The following is a 15,558-nucleotide window of genomic DNA, read 5'->3' on the forward strand; positions in this document are numbered from 1 at the left end:
AGGACACAGGAAACTGGGTGACAGTCAGGAAGGGAAAGGGGGGTAGGCAACTAGTGCAGAGTACTCCTATGGCCATTCCCCTCAAAAACACTTTGGATACTGTTGGGGGGAAATGACCCAGCAGAAGAAAACCACAGCATCTCTGGCATGAAGTCTGGTTCTGTGGCTCAGAAGGGAAGGGGGAAGAGGTGAACTGTGGTGACAGGGGATTTGTTGGTCAGAGAAACAGAAAGGATGCTCTGTAGACAAGAACAAGAATTCCAGGTAGCACATTGCCTCCCCGGTGCTAAGGTCAGGGGTAGCTCGGTTCAAGTCCACTGGGAGGGTGAGCAGCCAGATTCTGTGGTCCACGTACGTACCAGTGACATGGGTAGGTGGGGTAATGAGTTCAGCAGGTTAGGCGACAGGATCTCCAGGGTTGTGATTTCAGGATTGCTATCTGTGCTACGTGCTAGTGAGGCTAGAAACAGGAAGGTCATACAGTTTAACACATGACTAAGGAGTTGGTGGAGGAGGGAGGACTTCAGATTTTTGTTTTATTGGGCTCTCTTCCAGGGGAGGAAGGAACCTCTATAGAAGGGACAGTTTGCACCTCAACTGTAAGGGAATTACCATCCTTGCAGCAAATGGGCTCAGGGCATGGATCAGCACGTGGAATTACGACATTGTAGATATTAGTGAGACTTGGAGGAGGAGGGGCAGGACTGGCAGCTCAGTGTTCTGGGGTTCTGTTGTTCTAGACATTACAGAGCGGGAAGGATGAAAGGAGGAGGGGTGGTGTTACTAATCAGGGAAAATGTCACAGCAGTGCTCAGTCATGACAGATTACAGGGCTCGTTTAGTGAAGCTTCACAGGTAGAACTGAGGAATAAGAAAGGTATGACCACATTAACAGGATTATATTATAGACTACCCAAAAGTCTGTGGGATTTTAAGGAACAAATTTGCAGAGCAATTGCAGACTGTTGCAAGAGATGCAAGGTTGTGATGCTAGGTGATTTTAACTATCTACATATTGACTGAGATTCCCATGTGGTCAAAGGACTCGATGGTGCAATACCAGATCTCCTATTAGGCAATGAGAGGGCAGGTGACAGAAATCTATGCAGGGGAACACTTTGCAGCTAGTAATCATAATGCCATTAGCTTCAAGACAATTATGGAAAAGGATGAGTCTGGTCCTCAGGTTGAGATTCTAAATGAGAGAAAGGCCAATTTTGATGGTATCAGAATAGATCTGGCAAGTGTGGATTGGGACAGGCTGTTGTCTGGGTAAGGTGTAAGTGGGTCGCCTTTGAGAGTCCAAACTTTGTAAGCTCCCATTGGAATAAAACACATGGAGAACAGGTTTAGGAAATCTTGATTTTAAAGAGATGTTGCAGCACTTGGTAAGAAAAAGATGGAGGTGTGTAGAAGGAATAGGCAGGCAGAAACAAATGAGAAGCATAAGAAATGGAAGAGAACACTTGAAACCAGCAGGACTAGAAGAAGACATGAGGCTGCTTTAACAGACAAGCTTAAGGAGAATCCTAAGGGCTTCTGCAGACATATAAAGATTAAAAGGATAGCAAAGGGCAAAATTGGTCTTCTGGAAGATCAGAATGATCTCTGGAAGAGCCAAGAGAGAAGGGGAATGTCTTAAATGGATGTTTGCTCACCCTTACTTGGGAACCAGACACCGTCTTTAGCAGTGAAGCAAAGGAGTAGTATGGTCATGGACCCTATACCGATAGTAAAAGAGGAGGTGTTTGCTGCATTGAGGCATGTTAGGGTGGACAAATTCCTAGCCCTGACAAGGTATTCCCTCAAACCCTGAGAGGCAAGTGCAGAAATTGCAGGAGCCCTAACAGAAATATTTAAGTCATCCTTAGCCACAGGTGAGGTGCCAGAAGATTTGAGAATAACCAATGTTGTTCTGCTGTTTAAGAAAAGCTGTAAGGGCTAGCCAGGAAATTATAAGTCAGTGAGCCTGACATAAAAAATGTCTATCCAAATATCTACAGGGACTGATTAGGATAGTCAACATGACTTGCATCTAACCAATCTTGTACGGTTTTTCGAAGAAATTACCAGAAAAGTTGAAGGCAAGGCAGTGGATGTTGTTTATATGGACTTTAGCAAGACCTTTGACAAAATCCAGCATGGGACACGAGTCAAGAAAAATCAGTCACTTGGCATTCAAGGTGAGCTAGTAAACTGGATTAGACATTGGCTTTGAGGGAGAAGCCAGAGAGTGGTAGTAGATGCATCTCTGAGTGGAGGCCTGTGACTAGTGGAGTTCTGCAGGGATCAGTGCTGGATCCATTGTTGTTTGTCATCTATATCAACGAGCTTGATGAAGATGTGGTTAATTAGATCATCAAATTTGCAGATGACACCAAAACCGGGGGTACAGGAGACTGCTAGGAAGACCATCAAAGTTTGCAGCGAGATCTGGACAAGTTGGAAAAATGGGCTGAAAAACAGCAGATGGAATTTAATGCAGACAAGTGTGAGGTGTTGCGCTTTGGGGTAAGACCAGAGTAGGTCTTATACAGTGAGCAGTGGGGCACCGAGGAGTGAAGTAGAACATCTTTGAAAATGGCATCACAGGTAGACGGGCATAAAGAAAACTTTTGGAACACTGGCCTTCATACATGAATGCACTGAGCACAGGAGTTGGGGTGTTATGTTGAAATTGTATAAGACGATGGCAAGGCCTAATTTGGAGTAGTGTGTGCAGCTTTGGTCACCTACCTACAGGAAAGATATGTAAATAAGATTGAAAGAGTACAGAGAAACTTTACAAAGATGTTGCTAGGACTTGAGGACCTGAGTTATAGTGTAAGGACGAATAGATTAGGACTTTATTCCCTAGAATTTAGAAGATTGAGAAGAGATTTGGTAGAGGTACAGTATACAAAATGATGAGTGGTACATTTAGGGTAAATGCAAGTAGGCTTGTCTCACTGAAGGTGCTTGAGACTAGACCCAAAGGTCATAGGTTAAGGGTGAAAGATGAAATGTTTAAGTGAAACATGAGGGGGAACTTGTTCACTCAGAGGGTGTGGAAAGAAATGTCTGTGCATTTGGTAGACGTGGGTTCAAGAGACCCACATATCAATACTTAAGAGAAATTAGGATAGGTACATGGATGGGAGGGAGCGGTGTGCAGGGCTATGGTGCAGGTTGATGGGATTAGGCAGATTAATGGTCCTGCATGAACTAGATAAGCTGAAAGGCCTGCAGTGCTCAAGTGTTCGATGACTAGCACCCCCTCATCTCCAAGGAACAGAGAGTCATCGTCTTCCTATAAACATAGGCCCTCTTGACCAGGCAAGATCTTCGTAAATCTGGCACACAGGAAATTCTGCAGATGCTAAAAACACATAGAATGCTGATGGAATTCAGCAGGCCAAGCAGCGTCTATGGAGTCGATGTTTCGGACAGAGACCCTTAATCAGGACCCAATCGTTTCTGCACCCTCTCCAGCTTGACAATGTTGTTCCTTTAACAGGAAGACCAAGTGCGGTCTCACCAACAACTTATATAACTCGAAACCTCCTCGTTGCAGTGTCGGTGCTGGAGAGATTTTCCCAAACTGGAGTTGGGTGGGCAGTGGGAAGGGCACTCCCTCCTCCCCGCCCGGCACGCTCATTTCCCACGGGGGGAGTGAATTGGGAGACGCCGGTCTCTCGTGTACCATCCAAGCGGGAGCGGCTCGCCTCCAGCAGTCCGGTGTGACAGGTCGCCCCCGCTCCGAATTAAAACCGAACCCATTCGCTTCTTGGGTCAGGAAGCCGGAGGGTTCATTCAACACTCCCGCCCACAGCCTGTTCCAGATCTTGTGTGTGTGAGAGAGAGAGAGAGAGAAAGAGAGAGCCTGATTGTGTGTGTATGTGAATGTGTTTTTTTTCCCAGCATCTGCAGAATCTCCTGTGCTTCTAACTCCCCACGTTATAGCCCATTTCCCAAATATTCAATTTAAAAACCAGGCCGCGGCTCCCTGCCATTGAAAGCAACAGCAATTTAGAAACAAACATCTTTGAAACTTTTTCCGAAAGCTGAATATTTCTTCATTAAAGGCCATTTCTAAACATCACCTGCCGTGCAACAGATAACGCACGTTAGCTGCAAATTTTACTGTAAATTCACTCTACCCACCAAACGGATTTGCATGCACTGCACAATGTGCATGTTTGCAAAGAGCGTGTAGGGAAATAGAAGGTTTTATTTTCCAGCAAGCCGGGCGTCACCCGGTGCTGCCTTGACTTACCAGAGGAAAAGCCGCAGTCAGAAGCAGATCGAGAAATTAAACATAGCAATGTTGGGCAGAGCCGGGCGTGCGGATTCCGACTGGGTGCAGCAGCAGGATCTGAGCATGAAGGACCATCAATGCAATTGCAATGCCATGCAACGCCTTGTTGCTGCAGCCGGCCGCCACTCGCACAACTTACTGCAGCGCCAGTCAGTCAGCCGCGCCGTCGCCGCCGAGACAATGTGAAGTTAGTCTGAGAGCCAAGCCCCGCCCACTACCTCAACTCAACCTAACCTGCTCGCTCCCTCTCATTGGTTCGACCACCCCGCAAGAGCCCCGCCTCCCATCTCCAACGGCCCGGCTTCTCATTGGTCAGCGTCCCCGTCAATCAACGGTCAAACCATTCGGGCGGGAATAAAAATTGACTGGCGTAGTACCATTGCATAAACGGGAGGTGAAATCCATAATTAAGAAGCCTTATTTGATCACTGTGTGGTAACAAAATTGTGATAAGAAAAAGAGAGAATGGTGGGAGCTGGGAAGTGGAGGTAAAATGAGGGAAGAAGTTATACTTAATACTTATTACCAGATTGAATAATTCCTTCAAAACACAGCAGGCCAGGCAGCATCTATAAGGAGAAGCACTGTCGACCCTTCGTCAAGACCAACTGAAAGGAAAGAAGAATAATTCCTTGTTCAGAATTAATTTGCAGGATACGGGCATTTAAAAGGAGTGAACTTGTCAATAAATAAAGCAGCATTTACTGTTTGAATAGAGGTCCTATGAGGTGCAAACATCTAATTGCTAAATTGAGACAGTCTTTGGGACAGGCAGAGTTCAACATGGAAAGTTTGTTAGGATATCACTGCCATCATAATGCACCTTGTGTTGGTCTGCCAACCGCCGTTAAATTTTGCAAGACGAAGAATAAAGTTAAGTTTAAAATAAAGAACTCCGAATTAAGTATATTTTTCCGAAATTTTCTATGAATAAAATGTGCATTTCTAGACTTTTGCCGCATTTGTATACTGTACAATGTCAGTCCAAATCGGGGGAACAGGCGAATACAAGGGACAATGAGCATGTGCGAGGACTTTGCACGGTACCGGTTGTGAAGACCCGTGCTCGCAATGGTAGATGGGGATTGGAGTCCCGATCCTCTGAAGCGGGAGCAGCGTTCTCCCGTTAGGAACTACGTCCCATAATACGCTGCGAGGCGGACAAGGAGGGCGGGCCGTCCGGTCGTTGCCAGGGGACACCGGTGAGGCTGGCAGTGTTACCGAGGGATAGGTGAGTGGTTGTGGCCGGGGACCCGGAGTCGGTGATCGGGTAGGGACGGGGGAGGCAGCGGGTGGCGAGTCGGAGGCTGTGGGATAACGGTGACGGGCGTCCCTACTACCGTTGCTAAGGAGCGATACAGCTTCGGGAACGTACTGATTTCCTTAATAGGATCGGAGAAAGAGGAATGCAGTCGGAACCCCTTCTCTGTGCCTCCCAGGTGATGGCGGAGGATGGGGGTGGTCGGGTTCCCATCGCGGTGTCTCCTGGGTGAGGGGACCCTCTCACTGTGACTCCCGGGCAGAGGAGAGGGTGACGGGACCCTCTCACTGTGACTCCCGGGCGGAGGGGAGGGGTGACTCCCGGGTGGAGGGGAGGGTGACGGGACCCTCTCACTGTGACTCCTGGGCGGAGGGGAGGGTGACGGGACCCTCTCACTGTGACTCCTGGGCGGAGGGGAGGGTGAGGGGACCCTCTCACTGTGACTCCCGGGCGGAGGGGAGGGTGACGGGACCCTCTCACTGTGATTCCCGGGCGGAGGGGAGGGTGACGGGACCCTCTCACTGTGACTCCCGGGCAGAGGGGAGGGGTGACTCCTCGGCGGAGGGGAGGGTGACGGGACCCTCTCACTGTGACTCCCGGGCAGAGGGGAGGGTGACGGGACCCTCTCACTGTGACTCCCGGGCAGAGGGGAGGGGTGACTCCTCGGCGGAGGGGAGGGGTGACGGGACCCTCTCACTGTGACTCCCGGGCGGAGGGGAGGGGTGACGGGACCCTCTCACTGTGACTCCAGGGCGGAGGGGAGGGGTGACGGGACCCTCTCACTGTGACTCTCGGGCGGAGGGGAGGGTGAGGGGACCCTCTCACTGTGATTCCCGGGCAGAGGGGAGGGTGAGGGGACCCTCTCACTGTGACTCCCGGGCAGAGGGGAGGGGTGACGGGACCCTCTCACTGTGACTCCCGGGCGGAGGGGAGGGTGACGGGACCCTCTCACTGTGACTCCCGGGCGGAGGGGAGGGGTGACGGGACCCTCTCACTGTGACTCCCGGGCGGAGGGGAGGGTGACGGGACCCTCTCACTGTGACTCCCGGGCAGAGGGGAGGGTGAGGGGACCCTCTCACTGTGACTCCCGGGCAGATGGGAGGGTGACGGGACCCTCTCACTGTGACTCCCGGGCGGAGGGGAGGGGTGAGGGGACCCACTCACTGTGACTCCCGGGCAGAGGGGAGGGTGACGGGACCCTCTCACTGTGACTCCCGGGCGGAGGAGAGGGGTGAGGGGACCCTCTCACTGTGACTCCCGGGCAGAGGGGAGGGTGAGGGGACCCTCTCACTGTGACTCCCGGGCGGAGGGGAGGGGCGACGGGGGACCCTCTCACTGTTACTCCCGGGCGGAGGGGAGGGGTGACGGGACCCTCTCACTGTGACTCCCGGGCGGAGGGGAGGGGTGACGGGACCCTCTCACTGTGACTCCTGGGCAGAGGGGAGGGTGACGGGACCCTCTCACTGTGACTCCCGGGCAGAGGGGAGGGTGAGGGGACCCTCTCACTGTGACTCCCGGGTGGAGGGGAGGGGTGAGGGGACCCTCTCACTGTGACTCCCGGGCGAAGGGGAGGGTGACGGGACCCTCTCACAGTGACTCCCGGGCAGAGGGGAGGGTGACGGGACCCTCTCACCGTGACTCCCGGGCAGAGGGGAGGGTGACGGGACCCTCTCACTGTGACTCCCGGGCGGAGGGGAGGGGTGACGAGACCCTCTCACTGTGACTCCCGGGCGGAGGGGAGGGGTGACGGGACCCTCTCACTGTGACTCCCGGGCGGAGGGGAGGGGTGACGGGACCCTCTCACTGTGACTCCTGGGCGGAGGGGACGGTGACGGGTCCCTCTCACTGTGACTCCTGGGCAGAGGGGAGGGTGAGGGGACCCTCTCACTGTGACTCCCGGGCAGAGGGGAGGGTGACGGGACCCTCTCACTGTGACTCCTGGGCAGAGGGGAGGGTGAGGGGACCCTCTCACTGTGACTCCCGGGCAGAGGGGAGGGTGAGGGGACCATCTCACTGTGACTCCCGGGCAGAGGGGAGGGTGACGGGACCCTCTCACTGTGACTCCCGGGCGGAGGGGAGGAGTGACGGGACCCTCTCACTGTGACTCCCGGGCGGAGGGGAGGGGTGACGGGACCCTCTCACTGTGACTCCCGGGCAGAGGGGAGGGTGACGGGACCCTCTCACTGTGACTCCCGGGCGGAGGGGAGGGGTGACGGGACCCTCTCACTGTGACTCCCGGGCAGAGGGGAGGGTGACGGGACCCTCTCACTGTGACTCCCGGGCAGAGGGGAGGGGTGACGGGACCCTCTCACTGTGACTCCCGGGCAGAGGGGAGGGTGACGGGACCCTCTCACTGTGACTCCCGGGCAGAGGGGAGGGTGACGGGACCCTCTCACTGTGACTCCCGGGCGGAGGGGAGGGGTGACGGGACCCTCTCACTGTGACTCCCGGGCGGAGGGGAGGGGTGAGGGGACCCTCTCACTGTGTCTCCCAGGCAGAGTGAAGGGTGAGGGGACACTCTCACTGTGACTCCTGGTAGAGGGGAAGGGTGACGGGACCCTCTCACTGTGACTCCCGGGCAGAGGGGAGGGTGACGGGACCCTCTCACTGTGACTCCCGGGCGGAGGGGAGGGGTGAGGGGACCCTCTCACTGTGACTCCCGGGCGGAGGGGAGGGTGAGGGGACCCTCTCACTGTGACTCCCGGGCGGAGGGGAGGGTGACGGGACCCTCTCACTGTGACTCCCGGGCGGAGGGGAGGGTGACGGGACCCTCTCACTGTGACACCCGGGCGGAGGGGACGGGACCCTCTCACTGTGACTCCCGGGCGGAGGGGAGGGGTGACGGGACCCTCTCACTGTGACTCCTGGGCGGAGGAGGGGAGGGGTGACGGGACCCTCTCACTGTGACTCCCGGGCGGAGGGGAGGTTGACGGGACCCTATCACTGTGACTCCCGGGCAGAGGGGAGGGGTGACGGGACCCTCTCACTGTGACTCCTGGGTGGAGGGGAGGGGAGACGGGACCCTCTCACTGTGACTCCTGGGTGGAGGGGAGGGTGACGGGACCCTCTCACTGTGACTCCTGGGCAGAGGGGAGGGTGACGGGACCCTCTCACTGTGACTCCTGGGTGGAGGGGAGGGTGACGGGACCCTCTCACTGTGACTCCTGGGTGGAGGGGAGGGTGAGGGGACCCTCTCACTGTGACTCCCGGGAGGAGGGGAGGGTGAGGGGACCCTCTCACTGACTGCCGGGCGGAGGGGAGGGTGAGGGGACCCTCTCACTGTGACTCCCGGGCAGAGGGGAGTGGTGACGGGACCCTCTCACTGTGACTCCCGGGCGGAGGGGAGGGGTGACGATACCCTCTCACTGTGACTCCTGGGCGGAGGGGAGGGTGATGGGACCCTCTCACTGTGACTCCTGGGTGGAGGGGAGTGTGAGGGGACCCTCTCACTGTGACTCCCGGGCGGAGGGGAGGGTGAGGGGACCCTCTCACTGTGACTCCTGGGCAGAGGGGAGGGTGATGGGACCCTCTCACTGTGACTCCTGGGCAGAGGGGAGGGTGAGGGGACCCTCTCACTGTGACTCCTGGGCGGAGGGGAGGGTGAGGGGACCCTCTCACTGTGACTCCTGGGCGGAGGGGAAGGGTGACGGGACCCTCTCACTGTGACTCCTGGGCAGAGGGGAGGGTGACGGGACCCTCTCACTGTGACTCCTGGCTGGAGGGGAGGGGTGAGGGGACCCTCTCACTGTGACTCCCTGGCAGAGGGGAGGGGTGACGGGACCCTCTCACTGTGACTCCTGGGCAGATGGGAGGTTGAGGGGACCCTATCACTGTGACTCCCGGGCAGAGAGGAGGGGTGACGGAACCCTCTCACTGTGACTCCCGGGCAGAGGGGAGGTTGATGGGACCCTCTCACTGTGACTCCCGGGCAGAGGGGAGGGTGATGGGACCCTCTCACTGTGACTCCCGGGTGGAGGGGAGGGGTGACGGGACCCTCTCACTGTGACTCCCGGGCGGAGGGGAGGGGTGAGGAGACCCTCTCACTGTGACTCCCGGGCAGAGGGGAGGGGTGAGGAGACCCTCTCACTGTGACTCCTGGGCAGAGGGGAGGGTGAGGGGACCCTCTCACTGTGACTCCTGGGCGGAGGGGAGGGTGAGGGGACCCTCTCACTGTGACTGCTGGGCGGAGGGAAAGGGTGACAGGACCCTCTCACTGTGACTCCTGGGCAGAGGGGAGGGTGACGGGACCCAATCACTGTGACTCCTGGCTGGAGGGGAGGGGTGAGGGGACCCTCTCACTGTGACTCCCTGGCAGAGGGGAGGGGTGACGGGACCCTCTCACTGTGACTCCTGGGCAGATGGGAGGTTGAGGGGACCCTATCACTGTGACTCCCGGGCAGAGAGGAGGGGTGACGGAACCCTCTCACTGTGACTCCCGGGCAGAGGGGAGGTTGATGGGACCCTCTCACTGTGACTCCCGGGCAGAGGGGAGGGTGATGGGACCCTCTCACTGTGACTCCCGGGTGGAGGGGAGGGGTGACGGGACCCTCTCACTGTGACTCCCGGGCGGAGGGGAGGGGTGAGGAGACCCTCTCACTGTGACTCCCGGGCAGAGGGGAGGGGTGAGGAGACCCTCTCACTGTGACTCCCGGGCGGAGGGGAGGGGTGACGGGACCCTCTCACTGTGACTCCCGGGCGGAGGGGAGGGGTGACGGGACCCTCTCACTGTGACTCCGGGGCGGAGGGGATGTGACGGGACCCTCTCACTGTGACTCCTGGGCAGAGGGGAGGAGTGACGGGACCCTCTCACTGTGACTCCTGGGCGGAGGGGAGGGGTGACGGGACCCACTCACTGTGACTCCTGGGCAGAGGGGAGGGTGACGGGACCCTCTCACTGTGACACCTGGGCAGAGGGGAGGGGTGATGGGGCCCTCTCACTGTGACTCCCGGGCGGAGGGGAGGGTGACGGGACCCTCTCACTGTGACTCCCGGGCGGAGGGGAGGGTGACGGGACCCTCTCACTGTGTCTCCTGGGTGGAGGGGAGGGGTGAGGGCACCCTCTCACTGTGACCCCCGGGCGGAGGGGAGGGTGATGGGACCCTCTCACTGTGACTCCCGGGCAGAGGGGAGGGGTGACGGGACCCTCTCACTGTGACTCCCGGGCAGAGGGGAGGGGTAACGGGACCCTCTCACTGTGACTCCCGGGCAGAGGGGAGGGGTGACGGGACCCTCTCACTGTGACTCCTGGGTGGAGGGGAGGGGTGACGGGACCCTCTCACTGTGACTCCGGGGCAGAGGGGAGGGTGACGGGACCCTCTCACTGTGACACCTGGGCAGAGGGGAGGGGTGATGGGGCCCTCTCACTGTGACTCCCGGGCGGAGGGGAGGGTGACGGGACCCTCTCACTGTGACTCCCGGGCGGAGGGGAGGGTGACGGGACCCTCTCACTGTGTCTCCTGGGTGGAGGGGAGGGGTGAGGGGACCCTCTCATTGTGACTCCCGGGCGGAGGGGAGGGGTGAGGGGACCCTCTCACTGTGACTCCCGGGCAGAGGGGAGAGTGACGGGACCCTCTCACTCTGACTCCCGGGCAGAGGGGAGGGTGACGGGACCCTCACACTGTGACTCCTGGTAGAGGGGAAGGGTGACGGGACCCTCTCACTGTGACTCCTGGGCGGAGGGGAGGGGTGACGGGACCCTCTCACTGTGACTCCCGGGTGGAGGGGAATGGTGACGGGACCCTCTCACTGTGACTCCCGGGGAGAGGGGAGGGGTGACGGGACCCTCTCACTGTGACTCCTGGGTGGAGGGGAGGGGTGACGGGACCCTCTCACTGTGACTCCCGGGCGGAGGGGAGGGGTGACGGGACCCTCTCACTGTGACTCCCGGGCGGAGGGGAGGGGTGACGGGACCCTCTCACTGTGACTCCCGGGTGGAGGGGAAGGGTGATGGGACCCTCTCACTGTGACTCCCGGGCAGAGGGGAGGGGTGACAGGACCCTCTCACTGTGACTCCCGGGCAGAGGGGAGGGTGACGGGACTCCCTCACTGTGACTCCCGGGCAGAGGGGAGGGTGACGGGACCCTCTCACTCTGACTCCTGGTAGAGGGGAAGGGTGACGGGACCCTCTCACTGTGACTCCCGGGCAGAGGGGAGGGGTGACGGGACCCTCTCACTGTGACTCCCGGGCAGAGGGGAGGGGTGACGGGACCCTCTCACTGTGACTCCCGGGCAGAGGGGAGGGGTGACGGGACCCTCTCACTGTGACTCCTGGGTGGAGGGGAGGGGTGACGGGACCCTCTCACTGTGACTCCGGGGCGGAGGGGAGGGTGACGGGACCCTCTCACTGTGACACCTGGGCAGAGGGGAGGGGTGATGGGGCCCTCTCTCTGTGACTCCCGGGCGGAGGGGAGGGTGACGGGACCCTCTCACTGTGACTCCCGGGCGGAGGGGAGGGTGACGGGACCCTCTCACTGTGTCTCCTGGGTGGAGGGGAGGGGTGAGGGCACCCTCTCACTGTGACCCCCGGGCGGAGGGGAGGGTGATGGGACCCTCTCACTGTGACTCCCGGGCAGAGGGGAGGGGTGACGGGACCCTCTCACTGTGACTCCCGGGCAGAGGGGAGGGTTAACGGGACCCTCTCACTGTGACTCCCGGGCAGAGGGGAGGGGTGACGGGACCCTCTCACTGTGACTCCTGGGTGGAGGGGAGGGGTGACGGGACCCTCTCACTGTGACTCCGGGGCAGAGGGGAGGGTGACGGGACCCTCTCACTGTGACACCTGGGCAGAGGGGAGGGGTGATGGGGCCCTCTCACTGTGACTCCCGGGCGGAGGGGAGGGTGACGGGACCCTCTCACTGTGACTCCCGGGCGGAGGGGAGGGTGACGGGACCCTCTCACTGTGTCTCCTGGGTGGAGGGGAGGGGTGAGGGGACCCTCTCACTGTGACTCCCGGGCGGAGGGGAGGGGTGAGGGGACCCTCTCACTGTGACTCCCGGGCAGAGGGGAGAGTGACGGGACCCTCTCACTGTGACTCCCGGGTGGAGGGGAATGGTGACGGGACCCTCTCACTGTGACTCCCGGGGAGAGGGGAGGGGTGACGGGACCCTCTCACTGTGACTCCTGGGTGGAGGGGAGGGGTGACGGGACCCTCTCACTGTGACTCCGGGGCAGAGGGGAGGGTGACGGGACCCTCTCACTGTGACACCTGGGCAGAGGGGAGGGGTGATGGGGCCCTCTCACTGTGACTCCCGGGCGGAGGGGAGGGTGACGGGACCCTCTCACTGTGACTCCCGGGCGGAGGGGAGGGTGACGGGACCCTCTCACTGTGACACCTGGGCAGAGGGGAGGGGTGACGGGACCCTCTCACTGTGACTCCTGGGCGGAGGGGAGGGGTGACGGGACCCTCTCACTGTGACTCCCGGGTGGAGGGGAATGGTGACGGGACCCTCTCACTGTGACTCCCGGGGAGAGGGGAGGGGTGACGGGACCCTCTCACTGTGACTCCTGGGTGGAGGGGAGGGGTGACGGGACCCTCTCACTGTGACTCCCGGGCGGAGGGGAGGGGTGACGGGACCCTCTCACTGTGACTCCCGGGCGGAGGGGAGGGGTGACGGGACCCTCTCACTGTGACTCCCGGGTGGAGGGGAAGGGTGATGGGACCCTCTCACTGTGACTCCCGGGCAGAGGGGAGGGGTGACAGGACCCTCTCACTGTGACTCCCGGGCAGAGGGGAGGGTGACGGGACTCCCTCACTGTGACTCCCGGGCAGAGGGGAGGGTGACGGGACCCTCTCACTCTGACTCCTGGTAGAGGGGAAGGGTGACGGGACCCTCTCACTGTGACTCCCGGGCAGAGGGGAGGGGTGACGGGACCCTCTCACTGTGACTCCCGGGCAGAGGGGAGGGGTGACGGGACCCTCTCACTGTGACTCCCGGGCAGAGGGGAGGGGTGACGGGACCCTCTCACTGTGACTCCTGGGTGGAGGGGAGGGGTGACGGGACCCTCTCACTGTGACTCCGGGGCGGAGGGGAGGGTGACGGGACCCTCTCACTGTGACACCTGGGCAGAGGGGAGGGGTGATGGGGCCCTCTCTCTGTGACTCCCGGGCGGAGGGGAGGGTGACGGGACCCTCTCACTGTGACTCCCGGGCGGAGGGGAGGGTGACGGGACCCTCTCACTGTGTCTCCTGGGTGGAGGGGAGGGGTGAGGGCACCCTCTCACTGTGACCCCCGGGCGGAGGGGAGGGTGATGGGACCCTCTCACTGTAACTCCCGGGCAGAGGGGAGGGGTGACGGGACCCTCTCACTGTGACTCCCGGGCAGAGGGGAGGGTTAACGGGACCCTCTCACTGTGACTCCCGGGCAGAGGGGAGGGGTGACGGGACCCTCTCACTGTGACTCCTGGGTGGAGGGGAGGGGTGACGGGACCCTCTCACTGTGACTCCGGGGCAGAGGGGAGGGTGACGGGACCCTCTCACTGTGACACCTGGGCAGAGGGGAGGGGTGATGGGGCCCTCTCACTGTGACTCCCGGGCGGAGGGGAGGGTGACGGGACCCTCTCACTGTGACTCCCGGGCGGAGGGGAGGGTGACGGGACCCTCTCACTGTGTCTCCTGGGTGGAGGGGAGGGGTGAGGGGACCCTCTCACTGTGACTCCCGGGCGGAGGGGAGGGGTGAGGGGACCCTCTCACTGTGACTCCCGGGCAGAGGGGAGAGTGACGGGACCCTCTCACTGTGACTCCCGGGTGGAGGGGAATGGTGACGGGACCCTCTCACTGTGACTCCCGGGGAGAGGGGAGGGGTGACGGGACCCTCTCACTGTGACTCCTGGGTGGAGGGGAGGGGTGACGGGACCCTCTCACTGTGACTCCGGGGCAGAGGGGAGGGTGACGGGACCCTCTCACTGTGACACCTGGGCAGAGGGGAGGGGTGATGGGGCCCTCTCACTGTGACTCCCGGGCGGAGGGGAGGGTGACGGGACCCTCTCACTGTGACTCCCGGGCGGAGGGGAGGGTGACGGGACCCTCTCACTGTGACACCTGGGCAGAGGGGAGGGGTGACGGGACCCTCTCACTGTGACTCCCGGGCAGAGGGGAGGGGTGACGGGACCCTCTCACTGTGACTCCCGGGCGGATGGGAGGGGTGACGGGACCCTCTCACTGTGACTCCCGGGCAGAGGGGAGGGTGACGGGACCCTCTCACTGTGACTCCCGGGCGGAGGGGAGGGGTGAGGGGACCCTCTCACTGTGACTCCCGGGCGGAGGGGAGGGGTGAGGGGACCCTCTCACTGTGACTCCCGGGCGGAGGGGAGGGGTGAGGGGACCCTCTCACTGTGACTCCCGGGCAGAGGGGAGGGTGACGGGACCCTTTCACTCTGACTCCCGGGCAGAGGGGAGGGTGACGGGACCCTCACACTGTGACTCCTGGTAGAGGGGAAGGGTGACGGGACCCTCTCACTGTGACTCCTGGGCGGAGGGGAGGGGTGACGGGACCCTCTCACTGTGACTCCCGGGTGGAGGGGAATGGTGACGGGACCCTCTCACTGTGACTCCCGGGCAGAGGGGAGGGGTGACGGGACCCTCTCACTGTGACTCCTGGGTGGAGGGGAGGGGTGACGCTACCCTCTCACTGTGACTCCGGGGCAGAGGGGAGGGTGACGGGACCCTCTCACTGTGACACCTGGGCAGAGGGGAGGGGTGATGGGGCCCTCTCACTGTGACTCCCGGGCGGAGGGGAGGGTGACGGGACCCTCTCACTGTGACTCCCGGGCGGAGGGGAGGGTGACGGGACCCTCTCACTGTGACTCCCGGGTGGAGGGGAGGGGTGACGGGACCCTCTCACTGTGACTCCCGGGCAGAGGGGAGGGGTGACGGGACCCTCTCACTGTGACTCCCGGGCGGATGGGAGGGGTGAGGGGACCCTCTCACTGTGACTCCCGGGCAGAGGGGAGGGTGACGGGACCCTCTCACTCTGACTCCCGGGCAGAGGGGAGGGTGACGGGA

At 60.6% G+C, this 15,558-nt stretch overlaps 2 protein-coding genes across 5 annotated transcripts in view; one reads left to right on the forward strand and one right to left on the reverse strand.

The window, feature by feature from the left end:
• Positions 1-4,492, reverse strand: part of LOC132397443 (GTPase HRas) — a 55,899-nt gene extending 51,407 nt beyond the window's left edge. The window contains exon 1 of the mRNA XM_059976242.1: positions 4,256-4,492. The gene's annotated coding sequence lies outside the window, so the exon portion shown is untranslated. The remainder of the gene's footprint in view (positions 1-4,255) is intronic.
• A 923-nt stretch (positions 4,493-5,415) lies between these two features.
• The window catches only part of lrrc56 (leucine rich repeat containing 56), a 272,028-nt gene continuing 261,885 nt past the window's right edge, over positions 5,416-15,558 (forward strand). For all 4 annotated transcript variants that reach the window (XM_059976253.1, XM_059976254.1, XM_059976255.1 and 1 more), the window contains exon 1: positions 5,416-5,528. The gene's annotated coding sequence lies outside the window, so the exon portion shown is untranslated. The remainder of the gene's footprint in view (positions 5,529-15,558) is intronic.

Source organism: Hypanus sabinus, chromosome 7 (assembly GCF_030144855.1).
Source record: "Hypanus sabinus isolate sHypSab1 chromosome 7, sHypSab1.hap1, whole genome shotgun sequence".
In the NCBI taxonomy this organism is placed as follows: domain Eukaryota; kingdom Metazoa; phylum Chordata; class Chondrichthyes; order Myliobatiformes; family Dasyatidae; genus Hypanus; species Hypanus sabinus.